Below are 8,198 nucleotides of genomic sequence, written 5' to 3' on the forward strand. Positions count from 1 at the left end.
GTGGATAAAGGTGAGCCTTAAGAATGTACTAGGCTTGGCATTCTAGAAGGTATTCAACAAGGTACTGCATAAAAACAGTACTGCACAAAATAGGAGATCATGGTGTTGGGGGTAGCATTTCAGCCTGGGTATGCAGAAATCACTGTCTTTCGGAATCGCAGGATTGATGAGTGGAGTCACGAAGGGAGCTGTGCTGGGGCCTCTGCTTTTAACAATTTATACCAAATTACTTAGACAAGGGGACTGAAGGCATGGTAGCTAAATTTTGCAGATGAATTGCAGATAGATAGGAAAGTTGTGAAGAGGCCAAAAGGAGGATGCAGATGAATACAGAGGGTGAATGAGAGAGCAAAACATCTGACATGTGGAGTATAATGTGGAAATGTGAAATTATTCACTGACAGGAAATATTGAAAAACAGACTAATACAAGTGGAGAAAAACTGCAGAATTTCAACCTACAGGGAGATCTAGTGTTCTCATGCATGAATCACAAGGAGTTAAAATGAAGGTACAGCAAGTCATTCATAGACTAAAAGGCTATTGAGAGAGGAATTAAACAGAAAAGTAAACAAGTCATGCTTCAGTCATACAGGACATGGATGAAACCACATCTCAAATGCGGTCTATAGTTTTGATCTCCTTATTTAAGTAGAATGTACACGAATTGGGAGTTGTTCAGCTTGATACCCGTAATAAGCAGGTTGTATTACAAAGATAATGTGATGATGTGGAAGTGCCAGTGTTGGACTGAGATGGACAAAGTTTAAAAAATTGACGAAGGAGCATCACTGAAAGTTTGTAGTTGCAAATAAATCTGTTTGGATTATAACCTGGTGTTGTGTGCAGGATATTGTAGACAGATTGGGCTATTTCCTTGGGGGTTTAGAAGAGTGAGGGATAATATATTTAAAATACATGAGAACCTAAAATGGTCTTGATAAGGCAAAAGTCAAAAGTATGTTTTTTCTTTTGGGTGGGTCTTTTGGGGGCATTGTGTGGATGAGAGTAAGGACTACAAAAGAAGGTAGGCAAATAGACTATGATGCTGAAGACCATTCAAGTGGAAGGAGTAAAAAGGAATGTGGTAGTGGTACAGGATAGCATAGTCAGTATAACATGTTTTTTTCTGTAGCCACAACCAAGGACTTCGGAAGAAGGTGTTTGTTACCTGCCAGTGCTAGAATTCAGCACACCTGTCTCCAGTTGGAGAAGGATTTCGTGTGTAAAGGGCTGGAACCAGTTGTCATTGTCCACTTGTGAAATTATATAGGAAAGATACAGAGGCTTTAGAGGGGGTGCAAATAAGGTTTACCAGGATGCTGCCTGGACTGGAGGGCTTGCCTTACGAGGAGAGGTTGAATAAGCTTGGACTTTTCTCTCTGGAGAGGAGGAGGAAGAGAGGTGACCTGATTAAGGTATACAAGGAATGAGTGGAATGGATAGAGTCAAAAGCCAGAGACTTTTTCCCAGGGCAGGATTAACTGGTACGAGGGGTCATAGTTTTAAGGTATTAGGAGAAAGGTATAGAGGGGACATCAGAGGAAGAACTTTTCTATGTTCTATGAAATAAGAGAGAAATTCTGTGAAACTGGATTCTAAATGAATAAGCAGAATCTCACCAGGTAATAAATCAATGATCAAGTACCTGAAACACATGTATTTTGTACAGGCTCAAGCAAATTACGAATTAAATACATAGAACATAGAAAGGTACAGTACAGAATGGGCCCTTAGGCCCACGATGTTGTGCTGAGGATTATTCCTAATGTAAAATAAAATCATCTAACCTACTCACCTCTCAATTCACTGCTGTCCATGTGCATGTCCAGCAGTCGCTTAAATGTCCCTAATAGCTCTGCTTCCACCACCATCACTGGCAACGCATTCCATGTATTCATAACTCTCTGCATAAAGAACCTACCCCTGACATCTCCTCTTTACCTTTCTCCTAATATCTTAAAACTATGATCCCCTCGTGTCAGTCAGTCCTGCCCTGAGGAAAATTTCTGGCTATTGACTCTATCCATACCTCTCATTACCTTATACATCTCCATCAGGTCACCCCTCTTCCTCTTTCTCTCCAGAGACAAAAGTCTGAGCTTAGTCAACCGCTCTGCATACGACAAGCCCACCTGTCCAGGGTGCGTCCCTTCTTTGCACCCTCTCCAAAGCCTCTGTATCTTTCCTATAGTGGGGCAACCAGAACTGGACACAATATTCCAAATGTGGTCTCACCAGGGACTTGTAGAGCTGTAGCAAAACCTCTTAAACTTAATCCCCCTGTTAATGAAAGCCAAAACACCATATGCTTTCCTAACAACCTTATCCATTTGGATGGCAATTTTGAGGGATCTATGTACTTGAACACCAAAATCCCTCTGTTCCTCCACACTATCAAGAATCCGGTCTTTAACCCCTTACCCAGCAAAGACGAGTCAACTTGTCTTCACCCAATTTGTCTTTTTCAGAGTGCGACGAGTAAACTCGTCCAAAACATATAATTTCAAAAACAGCCACAAATGAGTTTATACGTCAATTTTCCGCATTTCTGGGCCCTTCTCAGCTAGAAACGAGCATACTCGGTGACTCATACATCTGGTAGCTGTGTCTCTTCCAGATCAGGCATTGCAAGAAGCGTCGACGTACTGCTTTTGGGCACACACAGTCATTCGTTTTTTTTCTGATTTTTTTTTAACAAATTATGCCCAGATGTCAAGCTCAGAAGATGACAATGATTATGAACCTTCTATGAGAAGCTTGGATACATCAGATGAGATTGCAAGCTCGGCTGATAATGGCTATTCTCTCTCAAGTGAGGAAGAGGAGGAGGAGGATGGACGAATTTGGGGTCAACATGTGGTGTTGGAAGAATGCATACTTCCTCCACCACCACGCTTCCCATTCACTGGAAATCCTGGAATATCAATTGATCAAAACACAGCTGATATGACTCCTTTGAATTTTTTAAATCTTTCATGTGACAACAGAATTATTGATCGAGTTGTGGACGAAACTAATCGCTTTGCTGAACAAACTGGAGAAAGAGATTGTATGTGGCGCCCTGTAACAAAGGCAGAAATTTGTGTGTTTTTCGCCTTGAAAATGCTTGGGGATATTGTGAAAATGCCAGATCAAGAAATGAACTGGTCGAAAGATGAACTACTTGAAAGACCAATTTTCTTTTTGCCGAAAATGGTATCTTCAAAATAAAATTTCGAGTAAAATATTGGAAATAGATAAAAACAAGTTATTTCCATAATCAGCATCAAAAATACTATTAAAAAAAATTTAAAAATCGTCTGAAAATGAAACATTTTCTTCAAAAAAAGTCGCCGGGGAAGGGGTTAATCCTACATTCAACATTCAAGTTTGACCTTCCAAAATGCATCACTTCGCATTTATCCAGGTTGGACTCCACCTACCATTTCTCAGCCCAACTCTGCATCATACTTATGTCACGCTGCAGCCCTCAATACTATCAACGGCACCTCTACTTGTGTCATCCGCAAATTTACTAACCCACCCCTCAACCTCCTCGTCCAAGTCATTTATAAAAGCTACAAAAAGCAGAGGCCCAAGAACAGAGCCCTGCGGGACACTACTCAACACTGACCTCCAGGCAGAATACTTTCCATCTACAACCACTCTCTGCCTTCTGTCAGACAACCAATTCTGAATTCAGATAGCCAAATCTCTCGACTTTATGAATGAGCCTACCATGGGGAACCTGATCAAATGCCTTGCTGAAGTCCATGTACACCATATCTACTGTTTGACCTTCGTCGACCTGTCTTGTCATTTCCTCAAAGAACTCAATAGGATTAGTTAGGCATGACCTGCTCCTCACATAGCCATGCTGACTGCCTTGAATCACGCTATGCTTTTCCAAATAATCATAAATCCTATCTCTCAGAATTCTTTCCAAAACCTTGCTGACCACAGATGTAAGACTGACTGGCCTGTAATTGCTAGGGATTTCCCTGTTACCTTTCTTGAAAAGAGGAACATTATTCGCCTCCTTCCAATCCTCCAGTATGACTCCCATGGAGAGTGAGGAAGCAAAGATCTTCGCCAGCGGCTTAGCAACCTCTTTTTTCACTTCCCAGTGCAGCCTAGGATAAATCTAGTCTGGCCCTGGGGACGTACCAATTTAAAATGTTTGCCAAAATTTCTAGTACATCAACTTCATTGTTTGGCAAAATTTCCAGCACACGGTTCAGACATTATTGAGGGAGGTATGGTCATGGGTCACTGACACTTGTACTGAAGAAAAAGGGAGTTGTCCTGTTTGGATAAGTTCCATTTCAACCAGGCTGGAATCAGAGTCCTACCAAATTATGTAACTAAGGCTGTAAACAAAATATAAGAATATAAGGAATAGGAGCAGGAGTAGGGCATTCAGCCCCTCAATCCTGCCCTGTCTATCATTCAACAAGATCATGACTGATCTGCCTGAGATTTCAACTCCTTTTTCTTGCCAGCTCTGTATTACAGTCAACTACATGATATTTCAAAAATTTATCTACCGCCTCTTTAAAACACTTTCCATCTAGCTTTTACAACTCTGGGTACAGAATTCCAGACATCAAATATCCTCAGAGTCGAAATTCCTTCCTACCTCAGTTTTAAATGATAGTTGGACAATAATGAGACAGTGTCCCCAGGTCTGAGATTGCCCCACAAGGAACTATCTTCTCTACAGCTTCCCTCTCAAGACCTCTCAGAATCCTCATGTTCCAATAAAAGGTCACCCTTCAGTCTCTTAAACAGTAATGAATAAAGGCCTAACCTGTTCTTGATAAGTCAACCTCTTCATTCCAGGAATTAGATTAATGCATTTCATTTCAATAACCTCCAATGCCACTATCCTTTCTTAAAAACAGGATGAAAACTGTACACAGTACTCCAAATGAGCCTCATCAATAGAATGTATAGTTGTAACAATAAAGAACAGAGGAAAGAATTCAGAAGAACGAATACTAATGAGAAAAGTCAAGGCGTGAGAGCAGTGTGGGACAGGTGACAGAGTTTAATATTAATCATCAAATAGCAAGGTCCATGCAAAGAATATAATTAAAAAATAAAACTAAAGGCTCTGTATGTGAAAGCACAAAGCACTCATAACAAGATAGACTAAGTAACAGCACATATTGAGATAAATCAATTTTAACTAATCGTAAAGTGACCAACATTAGATTAGATTCCCTACAGTGTGGAAACAGGCCTTTTGGCCTAACAAGTCCACATCAACCTTACGATGAGTAACCCACCCAGACCCATTCCCCTACCCTATATTTACCCCTGACTATGGGCAATTTACCATGGCCAATTCACCTGACCTGCACATCTTTGTATTGTGGGTGGAAACAGGTGCATCCCGACGAAACCCACTCAGACATGGGGAGAATGTGCAAACTGCACACAGATAGTTGCCCCAGATGGAAATTGAACCCAGGTCCCTGGCACTGTGAGGCAGCAGTGCTAACCACTGAGGCATTGTGCCGCCCAACATTATTTTCCAGTATACTAAATGTTTCAAAACAATAGGTAGGATGGAAGAGGAGTAGCAGCCCTAATAATAAAGGATAACATAAAGGATTTTGGTCTTTATTTCAAAGGGAATGGAGCATAAAACTAGGTGTTACAAAAATTATACAAATTATTAGATGGACCAGATTTGGGCCCCTTATCCAAGGAAAGATACACTGGCATGGAAGGCAGTCCAGAGAAGGTTCAGGAGGTTGATTTGGGTAAAAAGGACTGTCTTTTGAGTGCAGATTGGGCTTTATACACATTAGGATTTAGAGACATGAGACGCAACCTCATGAAACATGCGAGGCTCTTAAGGGGCTTAACAGGGTAGATGAAAAGAGGTTGTTTCCCTTTATTAAGGATCAAAGACCAAAGGGCATAACTTTAAGGGTTGTCTATTAAAGAAACACGAGGAGGAATTTCCACATGAAAGTAGAGTTATCAGATCAGCCATGATCTCACTGAATACCAGAACAGACTCGATGGGTGTAAAACTCTACTTTTGCTCCTACTTCATATGGTCTTTTCAGTGGGAAAAGATGCTGGATCAGAAGATCAGGTAGAATCAGAATGGACAGGGATTAGAAATTAAAAGGGTCAGAAAATGGTGCAGGGAATAGTTTATAGACCCCTTAATACAAATAGACAGAATATCAAGCAAGTAATAAATTTAATTTGTGACGAAAAAGAGCAATGTAACATTTGTACAGTATATTTTCAAAGGGACTGGACATAACAAATTGGCAAAGGTGGTGTAAAAGGTAAGCTTTTGTGAGTTTTCTGAAACAATACATTATGGAATTAATTCAAGGTAAAGTCACTTAAAATCTTGTGCTGTGTAATGTGGCAGGTGTAAGTGGTAATCTTACAGGAGAAGATCATTTGCAAAAAAAGGTGAATATAACACAATTGAATTCTGTACCACATTTGAAAGTGTTGGGTCATACACAAATTAAAAAAAAAAGAGTCAAAAACAAAGGCATGAGAAGATAGCGGACCAAGGCTGATGGGTCAAATAGCCCAAAGTATATCTGGAGCTTTGAAAGAAACAATTCAAATTTCCCGACCAAAATGTATTCAATTAAAAAGAAAAATTCAATGAAAAATCAATTCATGGTTTAGTTGTGAGTTAATGATAGTGTTTTGAAGGTAAGGGGTACTGTGCCTTTAAGAGAGTGGAAAAGAGTGGAAAAGCTAGCAAGCACGGAGATAGACACAGACAGTCTGGAACAAAGTAACAATGTAACCCTTGGTCAGAACAGCTAGCACTGACTGGATTGCTATGAGACAAAAACAAATTCAAATTCAGCTTATCAGTTTAAATTATATCCCCCCCCAAAAAATCAAACTCCAATCAAGTTTGAATTTAGTATTTTGACAATATTAGAATCCCTACAGTGTGGAAGCAGGCCCTTTGGCCCAACAAGTCCATACCGACCCTCCGAAAGGTATCCCAACCAGACGCATTCCCCTATTACTCTACATTTACCCTTACTAATGCCCCTAACCTACACATCCATGAACACTATGGACAATTTAGCTTGGCTAATTCATCTAACCTGCACATCTATGGATTGTGGGAGGAAACCAGAACACCAGAGAAAACCCAAGCAGACATGGAGAGAATATGCAAACTCCACAGAGACAGTTGCCAGAGGCTGGAATTGAATCGTGTCCCTGGCACTGCGAGGCAGCAGTGCTAACCACAGGGTAGTTGTGCTGCCATGACCATGTTAAGACCAATGAAATGATCCGATGCTTTAGGGTATAAGACCAGGAAAAATTGAACAGTTGGAGGAGAACTGCCAAGCCACCAACATCTGCACAGTGCTCGTATAATAGCTGTCTTAAAAGGTATCTTTATCAATCAAGGACCTGTGAAACAGAAATCCCTAAGAAGAAGAAAAGAAGACAGAGGAAGATACAAAAAGCAGATTCAACAGCTGGCTGGTTTTGAAATTTGAATTTTTGGTAAATCTTAACCAGGGGTTTTATCAGACTAGTATTGTAGAGGGGAAGGTAAAAGATAGATTTAGATAAATGAGTTGTAAATAGTTGTTAGTTAATTATTCTCTGTTAGGCTTTAAAAAATAAAGTTATTAGTTTTTACTTTAAAATAGTGAATTTTGGGATATTCTTTGCCTCTCAATTTTAACAGATTATGGCTCAAGTTAATTCATTTCTCTGTTGCAGGTTTAAATTTGCAGGGATGGGGTGGGTGGGTTTAACTCCAAGTTGTAACAATAGTATTCAATCAAAAGAAGAAACAATGTCACAAACAGTGCCAGTAAATTTGAGGATTGAGTGTGTTTTAGAAAGCTTCAAACACTAACTAAGAATAGAACATGGGGATAAATCTACTCAGGAATACAAAAACAGATGATTTCAGGAGCTTTAGAAGTTCCTGAGAGGAATGTCCTAGGCCCAATCTTCAGCGATCATTCTTTAAGATGCAAATTGAATGGAATGTTAATTAAAGAATTCAGCATTCAGCATAATCTGCAACCCGTCACATCTGTGTCCAGTACCAGGACCAGGACCAGGACAATCTTCATGCTTGGATTCACAATCGCAAGCAATATTCATGCCTGGCTGTTGTGTGGCAATGAGCATTTGTAACAAGAGAGATTGATTTTCAATGGTGTTATAATTGCTAAACCAGCA

The sequence above is a fragment of the Hemiscyllium ocellatum genome, chromosome 9 (genome assembly GCF_020745735.1).
Source record: "Hemiscyllium ocellatum isolate sHemOce1 chromosome 9, sHemOce1.pat.X.cur, whole genome shotgun sequence".
In the NCBI taxonomy this organism is placed as follows: domain Eukaryota; kingdom Metazoa; phylum Chordata; class Chondrichthyes; order Orectolobiformes; family Hemiscylliidae; genus Hemiscyllium; species Hemiscyllium ocellatum.